The 18,250-nt window shown below is 36.1% G+C and overlaps 1 protein-coding gene across 2 annotated transcripts in view; it reads right to left on the reverse strand.

Moving 5' to 3' along the window:
* The window catches only part of LOC128671739 (neuroligin-1-like), an 86,252-nt gene extending 70,780 nt beyond the window's left edge, over positions 1-15,472 (reverse strand). For both annotated transcript variants that reach the window (XM_053748512.1, XM_053748595.1), the window contains exon 1: positions 15,269-15,472. The gene's annotated coding sequence lies outside the window, so the exon portion shown is untranslated. The remainder of the gene's footprint in view (positions 1-15,268) is intronic.
* Positions 15,473-18,250: the final 2,778 nt, after the last annotated feature.

An 18,250-nucleotide genomic window follows, 5' to 3' on the forward strand; every position in this document is an offset into this window, starting at 1 on the left:
GTGTTTATTATAAAGCTTTATCTTGCCACGTGTCTGTCGTTATTTGTGTCTAAAATGTATGATATTATCTTGTCTTTTTCTTTTCTGAGAATCCTCCAATATAGCATGAACATTTGATAAAAAGTGCGATGTGTTTCTTATCCATCTCACTCAAACATTTTGTTTCGAAGTAGATTCACACATAAATCCATAATTCTATTTTTGTATACTAAATATTCCTTCTGGATAATTATAAGGACAAAACCAACATCCATTAGAAAGCTAATACTACGTAAAACATTGTTTTCAAATATTTGGGAGCAAAATATGACAGTGAGATGCACTCTGCATAGGAACAAAAATATTTTCTGTTTCGATTACGTAGTAAACGAAAAATAAACAATTTCTTTATGTGTTTCGTAAGAGAATACGCGTACCTTTAGTGATGGCAAAAACGCAAGTTTTTATCGATATTATTATGTATAAGCTTACCTGACATCCTTTATTTGTTTTAATAAACAAAATCGGCTGAAAAGTCGTGCACAATATATTATAAGAGAACAGCATTAGCAATAAATCAATAACATTGATACTATGATGAAAAGTTAGATGAAATAAAAAATAATTTAATATTATTAGAAAAAAAATTGTAGTATTCCTTGCACCGTCAACATAGATATGAACTTTGCTTGCGTATACACTTCTGTTAATGTTAATTAGTACATCGAATAAATATATGATCTTGTATTATGATATCTATATCACCAATGACAACGAAACTGATCTGGAACCAGTAAATATATATTTTTTTTTAATTCAACGAAAATTTACAAAATGATTATCGATCGGAGTTATGCGTCGTGAGTTATGTGTTTAGCAACATATCGCGGGCTTCAAAGTAAGAGTATTGCTAATATGTCTTTATGGCTTAATGTGCTTAGCCATCGATTACAATTTCCAAAGTATCGATATGTCAACTATATCGAGCGGCGTCACTAGACTACATCGCGTATTCCCCCGAGAGGCGCGAGGTTGCGCCTCAGCTCGAATAAAATTGCTCACAAATAGCTATCGACGCCTCGCCATCCGACATACGAGCACACATCACACAGGTATCGGGTAAATTTGCGAGTTAAAGTATAGTTCACTGACTGCTTTAAAACGAAAAGTTGTACCAGTGCTTGTCTTGGCATTTAATTTAAACACGTCTGAAATAAACATTTGTTTCAGAATTTTAGAAATTAATTAATGTTTGTGTTTTGTCAATGTTTCAATTATACATTCTTTTTAATTTTCGATTAAACTTTAAAAAATCCTTGTCAGTAACTGAAAGCCGGAACGCGTCCAAGCATTTGGAGTTATTTAATTATTGCCAAAAACAAAATGAACTATAAATAAAATATAAAATATTATTAATATTTGTTTTTATTTAAAAATATATTTCAAAATGTGAACGTTACCGGCTTACGGTATCCTTGATTCATGTGTTAACTAAACGCTGGCATCGTAAACAAAACGCGGATGGCTTAATAAGGCGCACATTACCTGACTCTAAGGAGCGGCAACTAAGCCTCACTGAGGTGTGAGGTATCGTGCAGTGAAACTGTGTGAACACCGACAGTGAGCTTAATTGCTAGCGGTCGGTTAGATGTTACTTACAATAAGGCTTAGTACAGAGACAGTAGGCTGTGGCAGTAGCCGTCTGCGGATAAATTTGAATAGTGGAAACTATTTTAACACATTTATATTTGACGACCTCGGTGGCGCAGTGGTAAGGTTCTTGCCACTGAACCGAGAGGTCCCGGGTTCGATCCCCGGTCGGGTCATGATGGGAAATGATCTTTTTCTGATTGGACCGGGTCTTGGATGTTTATCTATATATGTATTTGTTATAAAATATAGTATCGTTGAGTTAGTATCCCATAACACAAGTCTCGAACTTACTTTGGGGCTAGCTCAATCTGTGTGATTTGTCCTAATATATTTATTTATTTATTTATTTATATTGCACGTGGCGTGCAACGAGGTGTGATACAGTTGCGTATATTTTCGTTCTAAAGGGAATATATTATGTTTCTTCTACCTACATAGTGCCGTCAATGTTTCGGACAACCCGGACGGGACTCGTTGTTAGAAACAAATAATATTACCCTGTCCAAGTAGGTATAAATAGGTCTAAAAAAGCTTTGGAAAGTGTAAGATTAAGCCTATTTATTATACGTACTTATGGAATATTAACAAAACCGGGTATTCTGTAATTAAACATGTCATTTATTATGAAAAAGTCTCGTCAATCTCATAAGGATGTCCGAATCCCCACAGTCATAAATTTTCAGTCTTATTTTAAATACAAGGTCGACATTTTTGTAAAAAGACCGCGCTGGCATAATGATCATCGTCAAACAAATTACGCTAGTGTTAAATTTTATGTACTGTTTAATTCCAACCTTAGTACGGCCCTGAAATTTATGAGCAGCTTAAACAGTCGTTAGGACTCCGGCCCTGATGAAATTTTACTTGTGAGGAATTCCTACCCGGCGTCCTAAGTGACCGACAAACGCGACAAGACAACGCGACGCAGTTCGTCAATCTTCTAAAGCACATGTGAAGAAGAGCCATTAGTCTATCACATGGAGCTGTATGTGGCCTATGTTTTAGCAGCATTACGCGTAGCATCGTGTATTGTTCACTTAGCACGCTGGCTAAGAATAGTTGTAGGTCCGAAGGTATTGAAAATATTCTATTAAATATTTAAAACATAAATAGAAATAAATAAATAAATATATTAGGACAAATCGCACAGATTGAGCTAGCCCCAAAGTAAGTTCGAGACTTGTGTTAAGGGATAATAACTCAACGATACTATATTTTATAACAAATACATATATAGATAAACATCCAAGACCCGGGCCAATCAGAAAAAGATCATTTTCCATCACGACCCGACCGGGGTTCGAACCCGGGACCTCTCGGTTCAGTGGCAAGAACTTTACCCCTGCGCCACCGAGGTCGTCACCAACGAACACCAACGAAGAATATTATATTTTAATGCATTCTGTGAATTAAATAGGGACTGGTTCCGGCAGTTTCCTGGTAACGTTTAATTTTATAAAGGTAAATTACCTATTTATATAAAGACGACAGTTAGTTGAATTTGACACCAGTATATTAGGCTTATTGGGCTTAAAATAAAAGAACTTTCTAAACAGAAAAGGACAAAGTTCAGAAAATATGAATTATATTTATATTAGGATAAATAATAGTCAACGTCCCACATTAAAGCTGATATTATTCGTCTGATAGGAATAAACACAGAGACCAGCACAACATATCTACAACTGTCATTTTGAGAATTAAAACCAGGCTCTTCATATAGCGGACGGGCGTGGTGACCACTACGCCACCGAGGATGGAACAAAACTAAAAGTGCAAACCTGTCATGAACACAAAAATACTTAAAAGATATAGTCGTGTCTAATTATTACTATCATATACTTTAACTATCCTATACATATGCGGCGGCTGCAATCGATGATAATGCAGTTGACCAATTGACCATTGTACCATGGTCAACTGCATTTCCAACATAATTATATACAAACAACGGTGATAGCAGCTGCAATAATGATGCAGTGGACTGTACGCAAGGTGATTGGCTCCTCAGAAATCACAGATCTTTAGGCCCAATTTTTACGCACAAATTGTGGCTCCCTTTGGGGCTTTTGCCTCGCCGCCAGCGAGGCGACCGTTTTATTGCGTAAACCGACTTTATCGCCGACTTATCAGCGTCCCGTCTGTTCCCGAAAGCCGGGATCTCGTCATCTGGCTCACGACGTGCCTTGAATAATTCCTGACGCTCGTTAGCTATATCCAGGACACCGGAGTTTGTCTCGATCGACAAGAAGACGCAATAAATTAAGATTATATATTGCACGATCTTCAAGCAGCAGAAAATTATTATCCTCAGGTACCTACGAAATTGATTAAATTGGTTTTGAGTATATGATAAATGGCACAATATTTAAAAGCCTGTGTGTATTATCGATAATACTGCAATCGATAAAACAAATAAGGTAATCGCAATTCGGAATTATCTGCGTTTGAATAGCATTTTGCATATGTTTACCGGTTGAGTTTAGTTTCAGCAGCTTCATGAGTCATGAGTATCATGACCTCTGATAGAACATATTTCGTGATCAAATAATATATATTTGATTGTGTAGAGAAGACATACGTTCATCTGTGTAGATGAGACATGGTTTCACCATGATGTCGACTGGAGTTTTAATTCTGTAATAAAATAGTGATATATTTCCACAGAAAATAAGTACCTACCTTACACAGTATTGACACACACAAAGAAAATAAAACCAAAGATCAAGTACGCTGCAGACCATCATAATTACCAACCCTTAATTAGCGTACTAAATCCGCTGTTTTATTACTGATCGTGCGATTGGATAAGCAGTATATAGACATGTTTGTAGTCGATAAAACTCGATTAGACAGAAACATCGACAACTTTGTTATTAGATTTCCCTCTGCGGAGCAATGAATTAGCACATGTGTGATTATTTAATTTACAATTTCTAACACAATGTTATTTAGTTCTCTAAATCTGCGGGGATCATCAGACTTCACGAAACCTCACAAAGTGCAAGTTTTTACTAACTTAATTGTGTGTTCTGGTTGAAATCCTATAAATCTTTCAGTCGAGATAGAATTATAGTCAAGATATTTTACTGGTAATCATCAAGCTAATACTGGTGTCAGATTTTATTCAATGAATATTTAATATATATATTATATTTAATATATAATTTATGAAGGATAAAGGCATCTAATATGATTTTTACTACTACCCTAAGTGCGAAACGATCAGTTTCCTTGGATGGGACTTTGAAACCAGACCGTCATTTGAATATTTGATGGTAGTGGCGGTAGTTATATAATATGTTAGAAACATGGATTGACCAGTAACTCACTCGATAAAAGAAGAAACTTTCAACTGAGAGTATTCCCCTTTATGAATATCCTAGTTTTCCTTCTTTTTCGGTGGTTCTTTTTCTTGTCTACGTTGGAGGGTCTTCGACATCTTTGGTTGTCAACACTGATTTAATAATGAAAGACCTACCTACTCTTTCGTATCTTACTATTTCGTATACCTAGGTATGTATCTAAGAATAATTCCAATTATAAACCATTAACAAACAAAACTTAACACATTACATAGTTCTCTCCAAACAGTGAAAATCAATCCAATTAATTAACAGTTAGCAAGGCGTTAACTCGATACAGTAGACACACACACTGGGGCAACTTGGGAATGCCTTCTGGTTAGGATGAGGTTATCGAGTTACAACTTCCCTCTGAGCGGAACTTATTTCAATTAAACTTTCCATTATTTTATTATCTTACAAACTTACATAAAGTTTGCTTAGCATATTGAAAATAATTTGTTTTTTTATTAGGTATTATCTCATCTGAGAGTATTCCTTGGTTCTGATAGGAAACTTTCATTTAAGGATCTTGATCAATAATTGTCAATTCGGGATAATCCAAAAAACATTACATTGATCGGGTTACTCTGCGTATAATTGTCAGATGTGCATCAATTCTTTCATATCGAGTCTGTTACAGCTAACACTGGAAGATTTTATTCAAACCTACCTCAAATTAATAAAAATATAAAACAAGTTGATAAACTGAAACTTTGTCTTTGAATTCAAGACAAGCGACACACATCTCGCGACGACGACGAAGTGAAACTAAATAAAACAAGAAAATAAACAATACATCATATTTTTGGCAATATTGTATACTTACTACATACAAATCGTCGTCCCCAGCCGCCCTTTGCCCATCGTTAGCGTCGCGTTCGCGCTCTATTCGGCATTGTGCACTCGTTTCATCCATCTTATTCTGTCATTTCCCTTCCTACGTCCTAGCTGAGCGGCGGAATGCTGCACGATGTGATTGGTTGGGAGTTGTATAACACATCAGGAATTAAATGGACTTTTATAATTACAACCTGATCAATTATTAGGCCTAAAATGCTATCATAATAGCTAAGAAAGTAACATTCAGCCATTTCATCAAAAAACGACATTAAACTGCATAAATCGACGTTCTTTTTGCTCTATTCACAAAATAGACTGCAACTCGCTCTTCTCGTTGCGATGATAAAAACCGTTTAAAACTACGTTTTATCCCCGCTGGATGATGGTTTTTAATAAAGTTTGGGTACGATGCAAAGCTTGAAATTTTAAGCAAAATAGCAGCAATCCGGCAGCCACGGCGAGGGGACACGAGAGGCGAAAATACAGATGCAAAAATCTAGCCTAAAAACGATTTGCCGCTAAAATTATTTTTCAATGAAGTTGTGCGTGTCTATTTTGTGGAATAATTTAAAAATCAATCTTCGCCGACGGAAAATCAAAACAATTACCGCGTATCGTGTCATGTATGATTATAGATCAATTTCACGAGTAGTGACTCGTGAAAATCTTCAACAATATTTATAGTATTTTGACAGTAATTTTAATATAAATGCAGATATTTTTCATCAAAATTAAGACTAAAATTAATTTATTATTTTATATTAATAGGAGAAAACCCTTCACCGGTTCATTCCCTTCACCGGTTCTCCACCGGTCAAGCCAAGGGCGATAATCATAGAAGCGCAAACGCAGCAGTTTGCGCGATCGCTATAAAGATTAGTCTCCGTATAAATGTTGACTGTGACGCGCTCCCTTCACTTTTATTGCTCTCATAAAGCAAGTTTACTGCGCTTATCAGATGCTGAGGCGCAGGCCGAACTATACCTACGGTTTTACTCTTTAGATCTTACATTTAGTGACGGCCAGCGTCCTTTTAATTTAGATTATTTTATCGCAGTTTTTTTTCTTCTTTTATCTAGTAAGTTGTGAGATTACATGCCTTGACCTTTCTTCCTGGTGGTTGTGATCCTTAGCCTTCTCCGCGTGCAAGCAATACTGAGTTATAGAATGCAGTCTTGTGTTCCTTACACAAGACTGCAGTCTAGAACTCATGCTATGCGACTTATGCGATTTCTGATCGATTACGTGCCTATTGGCCCTAAGTAAATACAAACATTTGTGTTGGGTCGTGCTGCCTTGCCGCTTTTTTTACTTAAAGCTGAAGTCTTAGCTTTTCTAGAGCTGAAATTGATAGCTTTTTTGGCGTCAAACTTTTAACCTTTAATTTTTAAATTGCTGCTCTTCTGGTGACTAGAACCAAAATATTGATAGTCATATAAGTTCAATAAACACTAACAACAAATAATAATATATTTTATAAAGGACATTAAGTCCTTCATAACCAACCGCACGTCGCATCGATCACGCGATAGCATCACAAGTCCCGCGGTTCGCAATAACTTGGCGATTTCTTGGTGAAACGTGCGCGATCGTCCCGCGGGAGACAAACAGGCGATTGTATTGAACTTTCCTACGATGATTTCGAAAAATAATGTTATTTTCATAATAACTAAAATATTCTTTCTTTTTCTCTACAATTGTATACTGAATTTGAATTTCCATACGTATACATTGCCATTTCATATTTCCTTTTCCGTAATTCGATACATACATAATATATGAAAACTTTGAAAAAGGTTAAAGGTTAAGTAGATGAAGCGTGAAAAGTTACCTTATTTATTTTATCTATATAACAAATCATAGATAAAATAAAAAATATATTTTATCTATGTAACAAACAAACTTACTAGGTAATATTAGTTATGATTACGATAGGCCGGATGACATGGCTTAGATAAAAAATTACATTTCATTGTTTAATGTCCAAGTTGTGGAACGTTAAGGTTTTTGGTGTTGATATTAGTATTAAAATGGTGTTCCAGATATTTCATGTGACGAAATAGAAAGTATAATTCCGTTGTCTTATTTGACAATAGTCAGTCATCAACCAATTTATTAGTTTCAACTAAGTATGGTTTACAGAGTCGAAGCGTTTGTGATTTTGTAAAAATAAAACCTACCTAGAAAATTGTGATTACGAAAAAACACTTAACAATAATAATATTTCAATAACACATACTTTCAATAATATGAAACCAAAAGGAAATAATAAATCGCTAATGTCGTCGAGTGTAATTCGACTGTGATACATCGCGAACATTTATATATAAAATGGTCGCCGCTATATTTTCTGTGCCCTCGGGTTATAACGAATGGGTTAAAGAAATAAAAATGTTGTTTACAATTTTAACTTTCTCAGAATCACTAAATAAAGCTGGCTGGAAAATTTATTATTTATTTGAGTGGTCAATTGGAAAGAAATTTTAACAAAAATAAACAGTTTTACGTAGAAAATACTGGCTTTAAATAACAAAAAGATAAAAATATCGATGATTAAATTTAATCACTGTTGAGGCACGTTAGCTTAAGTGTTATAACGCTTATAACACAGAAGTATTCATTAACAATTTGAATAAAATATTTTTATTTAAAATGTTTTGTGCTCACATGCTCAGAACTAAAAATACTTTTAATGAGTAAATATTTTTATTTATGTTGTGGACATTTCTAATGTTTTGTAATCCCACTAACATCATAAAGGCGAAAGTTTGAACCTTGGATTATCACATCACTTTTTATCCCAAAAGTTCGCGTTACCCTTAGGATTACATCAAAAAATCTGACAGTCCATCCAAAATATAAATAAATATTTTAGAAAACTTATAAACCTATATTGCACTTAGTAACCTTATTACATAACTATGTAAGATCTAGGGTTTGCTTCATAAACTTTTTATGCGTCGTAAAGTTGTAATTAAAACTTGAAACCGTCACAACGAGTAAGTAAGTGTCACAACTTGATATTCCCAACTACATAGTGGGTACACTACACAATCAATTTTGTATCAAATTACCGCAAGCACTTAGCGAACTACTAATTCATAATTGATTCCCACGAGACAGGCGTGAACTGAGCAAACATCTGCAGAATTAATTTAAGAGGAGTGCCATGTTGTGTTCCCTAAGTTTTTCCAAACGTCTACACTAGTGATGGGATACGTGTTGAGTCTCCGGCTTCTTCCAAACTCGGAGACTAAACTTCAGTATTCAATAGTCTTAATTTATGAAGCTCTACTATGATCTTATTGTTTCGTCTGTGTAATGTAATTAGGTTAACCAACCAATACATAAATATTAGTATTCTATAGTCTTAAATTCCGGAGCTTCTTGGCTCGAAGTTTCTTTCATTCTTAATTTTCAAAAACTCGCTTATTTTTTCTATGTAACGTAAGTAGAATAGTGTAACACAAAATAAAAACAAAACTGAACTAATAAAACGCATCGAACATTTCTCTTTATTTTCTATAAATGTTATGCAACAAAAAGAATAAACAAAACGTGCAACATTGCGGGAAAAGACTATTATTAAAAATTCTGTTTTAAAAAAGTTTTACAATACAGATTTTATTAAAATATACATATGGGACGAACAATTTATCAGGAAATGTATGACACCAACAACGGTTTTATAGCTTTATTTATCGAATGTTTATCTTAAAAGACTCTAGGGCTCGCTCCAGCACTAATTTCGAGGTGCCGTTCCGATGTAAAATTGAGTGAAATATTGTGTACATTTCCTTTGCGAACCCAGCGCCCCCTGCCGATGTGTTTGGAAACTTTGTGTTTCGCGAACATTTTGAGAAATGTCTCTATTTGCAAGGGGAAGTATTGAAATTGGGGTTTTACTGATGCTATGACAAATGTTACATTTAGTCACGCTTTTCAATGATTATAAAACTTATACATTTTTATATAAAAACAATTGAACATGTCAACTTTGTGAATGCGATAAAATATTGAGCATCGGAATAGAAAGTCTATGAAGTTATTTTTCACCAACCACAGGTTTCGCGGCGTTACAACCACGAATGAAACCCATTAGTATAAGACAGATAAGTATATTTGAAATCACTTTTTACCATAAGTGATTTAGCATACTATACAATTCATAAATTGGTTAGTTATAGCTAGTTTTAAGTTATGTAAATCCATATACAAAATCTATTTCTCACACGCGATATTGGAGCTCATTACCGAACCTGGCCATTAGCTATTGTTTATAGCCAGCTGGGCTAAATGACGGCTAATGACGCGATGTGTGTGTGTTTAGGCGAGCGTGCAGCTGAAACCGCCAGGACAACCATTGGTCTTTGTTGCGGTTACTGAATGGCACATTAATTTTAACTAAAACATGGCTCAATTAGAGAATTTTCGTTTAAACATGGTCTATTGATTTTACATTTATTCTAATTAGCTCTTTCTCCCTCCTCTGAGCGTATTGCTTCCTCAGCAGTTGAGTGTCGGAGCCCAGGGTGCGCTTTCACACCTTTTCGTCTCCATTGAACACAGTCATCGGCATCCCTGGTCTGACAACTGTCAAACCTTTGGATTATAATATACATATATGATATTTTTTTCCAACAATTTGATTTTTCAAGTTTTCCAATTTATTTTAAAAAATATATGTAGAATATACATTATAAATGTAGTTATGTGTTTAAAGCGTAAATGTTTAAAAATCAAAACGCAAAAAGTTTTTCCTGGAAATTAATAATTAATAACGTTGAATGATACTTTTACACGATTTAACGATGCATGACCATTCATGCATCGAGATATAGCAAAAAATCATATATTGAACTCGGAATCTTAACTTCTCAAAATTTGGCTGTGTTTTGGCATACGTTATAGAAGACTGCGTTTATAGGAGACGAAAGCCTGCTAATTCGACCCCTGCATATTTTCATGATTAAGAAACCTGATTTTCATCGAGGACCTTAAACTTCCATCGTGAGGTCTGTCAGCGATTTACCTTAATTTACGGTCCCAACAAGAAGCGATCCGCATATTTCACACTAATCTGTTCCGAAGGTTCCGCGTACACAAACAGCTTGTCTGGTCATTTGTTACACAAATTGGCGCTCAGCGTCCTTATCTACACGAACAGGGCTTGGAGGTCATGCTCAAAATTCCAAGTTACCCATGTAAGTTGGCGTTAAAATTCCTCAATAGTTTGCGATGAAAACAAATTCCTTAAAACAATTTACTCATATTTACACATACTATATGTTAAGGCACACCTATAAAAGCAACCGAGACCGGCTGCACCTGTATTTGGCAGTCCAAACCTAAGTCTATCCGAGTTAAACCGTAATGTATATGTCGCAGCCAAATCGGTAAAATAGCTGTTCAATCAAACAGCTAGCTCTTTGACTGAACAACGCCATTCAACCACACTTCTAGCAAATTCAAATTCAAATTATTTATTCAGAAATTAGACCTTCACAGGCACTTTTTCTCGTCAATTTTTATATTTATAGTTATTTCTCACAAGTTACAAACTATTGGCTAGCTTTTTAATTGAATATTTGAGGCGCTCATAACGTTCAAATCTACAGCTAATTCAAAAGCCACCGTCGAGGTGCAGCCCATACATACAGGATATATTGTAGTCAAGTACCGATGCCGCTCCCGCTTGGTCCTCTTGGCAGAAGAGGCAAACCCAAGAAATACTAAATACTAACTGATAATAACCCTGACTTGATGTCACCAAGGTTGATATACGTGCCAATAGTCTGACAACTAGAGCTGTCCACAAACGTTGCGAACTAGAGACGAAAAAGTAGGAAAGCGGAACCTGGGCTCTGAGGCTCAAGTGCTGAGGAAGAAGACAGGATAACGCTAAGATGAGAGACTTAGATAGACAGACAGTAGCTAGTACGTACCGGTAGCCCGTTAGCTGGCATGTGTGAGTGTAAGTAACTGACGTAAGTGTGCAAGCTAGCGTGTGTTCTCACGGCTTAATGAGCGTGCCTTATCTTCTTGAAAATAAATTATGCTTTATGCTAAATCTTTTACAGGAATTCTGCAAAACTTTATATATCTTTATAAAATAATTCACGGCCAACTCAATACCACCTTGTTGTCAAGCATTCTTTCCAAAATTAAGACTAGATCCATTCGCAACGTCATCCCCCTCGCAATACCATTCTCTAATAATAATGTTTCGCAACATAACCCTATAATTAGAATGTGTCGCGAGTACAATATTTTGTACCAAGCTCATGACTCGGATCGTGTACCCTGACACCTATTTCTTAACCCTAAATAATTTCAAAAACACTTGTTCGCTTGCTAATCTCTTAGTTTCACACAGTTCTTTTGGCATTTTAAATCTTTATTTTTTAAATTTAATGTATTGCATTAAATTTTCATATCTTCTGACGCTTTATTATCATTACTATATTATAATTACTGTCATACTCGTGTTTTCTTGTTAGAATTATAATCTTTATCATGCTGTGTGTACCCACTTTTGGTCTTACAACTAGCCTTGTAAGCTGTTGATTCTTTTTTTACCATAAGAATGTAAACTGTTGTGTGCACCAATAAATAAATAAATAAATTACGCTTCGCTTCTGTATCGACCATAACCTGCGTCGTGGATAATGCTTCAAAACAATACCCATATACAATGTATCTCAGTAGCGTATTGTATGGATCATTTTACCTCCATTAACTCCATATTGTTGCGCACGGCCTCGGATATTAGCCAGCTGTTTACTGAATATGGGGAGGGTTGGATGATAGCCGTATTTTATAGGAAATAGTTACAGTCTTTAAATTACCATGATTTTTAATGAAAGGGATATATAACACGCTGGACAAATGCTATTTATTAATAATAATATTCTTTATTTCGAGCATCTATTAATAAACATACGAATTTTTGAATAGTTTTTCTATCTTGAGCTATAAAACTACAACACGGGTGAATTTCACGAGCGTTTTGAACGCCGCCGCGGGCTCTCATTAGGGTTTATTAAATTGTACCATATACACAGTAATAAATTTAATTATCGTATAATATAAATGACAAAATAAATAAGTAAAATACTGGTACGGTGTTAATTTTATAAATGTTTGATTTAAATTATTCTTTATAAAAAAAAATATCGGACACAAATGAAACACTACACGCCGCGTTCAGACGCTAGTGAAACTCACCCAGTTGATGGGGCAGTCTCGTTCTACTTAGAATATATTTAGTTTGGCTGGTGTTTTTTTTAATAATTCATTAAAAATCGTATTGTGTATGATAGCCAAATAAGGAAGTTAGTTACATGTCATCTCGATAGTCTAAGTCGCGAGGTAAAAGCTTATGTAGCAAGCCTATAACTTGGCAACCATCGACCCGACCAATTCAATTACAGAACGATTTTGACTGTTCTTATGAAAAGCAGAGAACCGGGGCCCCATGTTAAAAGTAGCAAAACAATTAAAAGTCGAAAGATTTCTCTTCCAAAATCTTTGAGCCCTTGTCATACTTCCACAAAGCAGGAGGTTGGGCGGTTGACAGCCAGGTTGTCTCTTGACAAGCGCCTTGTCAAGGCAGACCCGGGTGGCGTCACATAATGAGCTTGTGATTAGTGCGTCGTTGTCCGAGATGATCGACAAACACGACAAAGCAACTTGACGCTATTCATTAAATTATATTTGCGAAACTAACAACTTTACCGTACGTTAAAAACATTATTAAGCGACATTGTCACATGTATGAATAGATTTAATCGTGTCTTAAGTTGTAGCCGTATTCATATTCACATACAGACCATTCTCGAAACTCATAATTTATTGGCTTTACTTATATATGAAAACGCGAGTACATATGAATTGTGCACTATATTATTTTCAGAGTAAAAACCTGAAATAATAAATAAGATAAATTTTATCCCATTTACTCGTAAACCAAGCCCTAGAGGACAACCTGTATTTTTGTTACAATTTCAAAAGCTTTTGTTTGAGTTATTGTAACGTGAAACTGCTCAAGGGAATAGAATTTAATTGGAATGTACTTATATATTCAAATAATACCAATTTAAAATTATTTTAGTGTAAATTGCAATACATACGTGTTTCAACGCTCGTTGAAACTTTACTTTGATTCCACAATGTGTCGTCAAAACATCAAAGAGTTCGATCAGCAAAAGCGAAGCTATAGACTAAGAACATAAACTAGGTACTACAAAATTATATTATTCACGTGGGAAATTCACACGAGCGAAACGATTGGCAAAAGTTAGTATTCATTGAAATAAAAAAAGAGATACATTTCGAATCCCGAACTTTTTGTCGGCGATCGGAAAGTTTGATTGAAAATTAACGGTGCGTCCTCGCGACGGGACAGGGCTTTCAATTAGTTCGTTTAAATTTGACATTTGATAAATGGCTTTTTACGTTTTTTCTCGACCAATCTTTCCGTTTTTTTACAATGTTGCTTGATAGGAAACAAATCATCGCCAGTGACGGTCACGATTGGTGGAAGGAGATTGATGGGCAAAGCGCAAGTAGTTGTTTGTAGCTTTGAGTAATCCATACTCACTCGTATTACACACATGAATGTGTGTATGTTTGTCCTTCGAGCGTTTATTGATATAGATGAAGTGAAGAGCTAGAATGTGACATAGACCATTTTTTGCCGCGAGCAAGGAGCCGCGCGTAATATCAAATTTTGATCTGAACATGTCTGTGAATGTCTCTGTTACTGTTTAAACATGACCAAGAAAAATTACGTGCATTGTTACATTGCCCACATCTGCTTTGGATATCAATGGGCAGAATAATACAATGGGCGATTTCTACGAGATATGATACGACACAAACACTAGTATGCACCAAATTAATCAAATTTGGCACAGAGATACTATATCTTCAGGAGGGGGGACCTTTTATTTACCGCGGACGAAGCTGTTGGTGGAGCAAAAGTGTTACAGAGAAAAACTAAAGTACTTAAAGCAAAGTCAAAGTCCCTTGCAAGTTCAGCAACTTAATTTACAAGTAATAACGAGAGGCCCAAATTTTTGTAATGTTTCATTAATTTCTTATAACTCCCTAAATAACATTGTCATTGAAACCATTTTTGAGATTAATGGGAAACTACTCACGTACAATTTATATAGACACATTTCGTTCAACTTATAAAAACACACAAATTTAAAAGCACACGCATTAAAAAATATGAAAACCAAGTAATAATAAAAGTACAGCTTGAAAAGTCCGGAAAACCTCCCTTTAATGTGCAAAGAGGGTTAACCCTAAAAATGAGAGCTCGGGTCGGAAGCGCACTTCAGCGGATAGTGCGTAAATCCAACTCAGATTCACCGCAAAGGTTAGGATAAACTCTTATTAAACATTGACCGGTTGACTTGCTAATGCTAGATTAAACTTACCTGGAGCGGTGTCGGCTTGCGTGGCCTTCTTTTTTAATCACTAAACTCTAACATCATTCACTCACACAATATTCACTTCACTGGGTCTACGATCTACAGTATATAATGTCGACTCTATTCGAGTCTAGGGGGATTCGCGGGAGGATTCGACTAGGACCCGACGTGCGTGTTGTCTGTGCGGATGGCACCGCGCGACTGCCGTGTCCCCGCTGAAATTCAGATGCGCCGCGCCCCGGCCCGGCCAGGCTTCGACGTTTAAAAAGTACCCGTTTTTTTCTTTTTCATATAATAGAGTAAATAATGAAAGCCAGTATTTAGAATTACTGTACCTACCAAACTTAGTGACAGAAACGAATTGCCTTAAAACCGACTCCACATAGTCTTGTCGCACCTACCCTAGAGTGTTATTCCTAACCGCGAAGGCGCGGAGGGGTAAGGCGGCCCGCGTGCTGAGCCACGGCGGCTGAGGCTGGCCGGCAAAGTCGGCCTACAAGCCGAAGTTACGGTGGTGAGCGAAAACCATCTGCGACGATAAGGCTCGCGTGGGGTCGCCAGAGCCCCGCAGCGCCGAAGACTAACAGAAGCTTTGTCTGTGTCACATTAGTACTTATTGGCTCCTATGTACAGACATAGCCCACTTACAATTGTATTATATGTATACATTAAATAGTTTGTGCACATAAAATTCTTGTTCTCAAAGCAATTGTTTATCGTCTACGACACTGTATTGAATGAACAACTTTCCAACAACACTCGCGATGTTTTGAGCGAGTTATGTTCGAACAACATCTGTTTCGATACTGCGGAGCTCGACGGGGTATGTCGCCTGCCATATGTAAAAGTTTTACGACCTCGCCTTCAATTGGAAATGAGATGTGTGTCTGACAAATGCCGAGTACAATATCAAGAGTACACGTATCTATGAATTTGATTTAGAAAATGAAATATAGGGTCGACAAAATCGGAATATCAAACTATGTTTTTTTCAGCAAATGGTACCCGCTCCAAGAATAGGACCTCACCACTCCGTATCGCGTACATATCGTATGAGGTAACGACGGGATAAACAGCCTCGACAGCAGCTGACGGACAACAACAGCATTCGCAAGAGGGTGGTCGAACTAAAATGAATTGCAAAATGTAAAATTTTATTTTTAAAGGCTGTGATATGACATGATGATCATGCGAAGACGAGAGAAGAATTAGAGAGGTTTTTATTTAATTATCAAATTAGGTACTGTCGTATTTCTCTCAGCTCAGCTGATTGGTTGAGATCACGACCGATCATATTACTGCCCTCCGACGCCCAGCCTGTCCGAGTAACTCGAGACACTCCATTATGTAAATTCTTCTCGCATACAAAGTGAAGTCTTGTATTATCTGAGACGCTGCTTTGAATCATGGGGTATTTTTTTATTGTGTGCTGTTATTTAACTTTTTGAAGCGAGTGTTTTTTTAAACAATAGAAACTAAATAATCAAAAGTTATTTGAGTACCCCACAACAAGTTAGCCAGCCAGTCTGAATAGTCATTTAATTTATTAGTTCGTATGCACTACTACGAAATGCCCCTACTAAATGCCGGCAGGTAGTTGTAATGTCAGAAGCCTTTAGGTAAGTTTAATAAAATCTGATACTAATGATCAATCAATCAATCAATCAACATGTGAAACATAGGTAAAATAATACAGACGTTATAATATTTAGTCATTTACATGCATAAATTTAATTACATCAACAATTTAGCTTATGAATTTCATTGATTTTATACGTGACAGATTTCGATACATGTTCGGCAGAACACCAGGCACATGGCTAAGCAACATGGAAAATATATCCAGGAAAGCAGACTCAACTCGGAGACGACACCTCGGAAGCAAATGTACAGTCAACACCACATTAAGTCACTGTGCATGAACCTCTATGGCGCGGTAATAACGGCGAGTTTGCAATTAATTTGGGTAGGCTGATGTGCTTGTTGACTATACGAGGATACCCGATCCCAAATCAACTGGGAAAATGGGTGGACGAATAAAAAGGACTTTCCGACACTATGTGAAAGTGAAAGACACAATGATCAGTTTAAATTACAATTGGCTTATACCAATCGATTTTTATCGCTTTTCCGATTGTAGTTTATAAACAAAACCATATCCCGCGCTTATCGAGATCTCAACAGTAAATCCGATCCGTGATATCGAATGATCAAAAGTTCCTAACTCCAAAAGTCCAACTCGATTTCAAAAGAAACCTTTTTCGAAAGATAAATGATTTCTGAAAATTGGATAGATGAAGTTTTATATAATTATTATATCTGATGAAAACACGTTTTATTGAAAAATAAATTCATCTTCAATCGAAAGTTTTCTCTTTTTTTGATCGTTTTGTGAGCTTTTTGTTGGTTCCATGCATATTAGTGGCAGTCTGTTATAGTCAGATATTGCATGATCCATTTAAACAGCTTTTGCTTTGATCAAATATTGGGTATCTCAAATATTCCGTGCTCCGGAAGGTACTTTAAGTCGTGGTTGACCCCGGTTGTATTCGTCGTCAAAACTCACCGACCCACTGAGACCACGCATGACGAGAGGCAAACCATCCAATCCTTCAATCCATCCTTAAGAAACACCATGACTATTTTATTAGGGACATAAAAATTACTGATAATTACGATAGTTTACTTTCACTAATTGGTTACGTCTGACGCATCCGGTGATATGGATACATGCGTACATTTTGGAATGGTTGTGTGTCGTCGGTGATTCTCCCTCGTGCCACATCCTGCATTCTGCATGGACTCCAACCGGTAGCTTCTAAAAAAGAGTAAAAGGCAAGGACGCGATAGTGATTTCAAGGTGTTTGATAAGGAATAGAGAAAAAAAAAATAACAAAAAACACAGATATTTAAAAAATTCACGGGAGGATTTAGCCCAGCAATGAAACGTAAACAGTTTAAAAAAAAACATGTAGGAACGAAAGCAAT

This window comes from Plodia interpunctella, chromosome 1, assembly GCF_027563975.2.
Source record: "Plodia interpunctella isolate USDA-ARS_2022_Savannah chromosome 1, ilPloInte3.2, whole genome shotgun sequence".
Lineage (NCBI taxonomy): Eukaryota > Metazoa > Arthropoda > Insecta > Lepidoptera > Pyralidae > Plodia > Plodia interpunctella.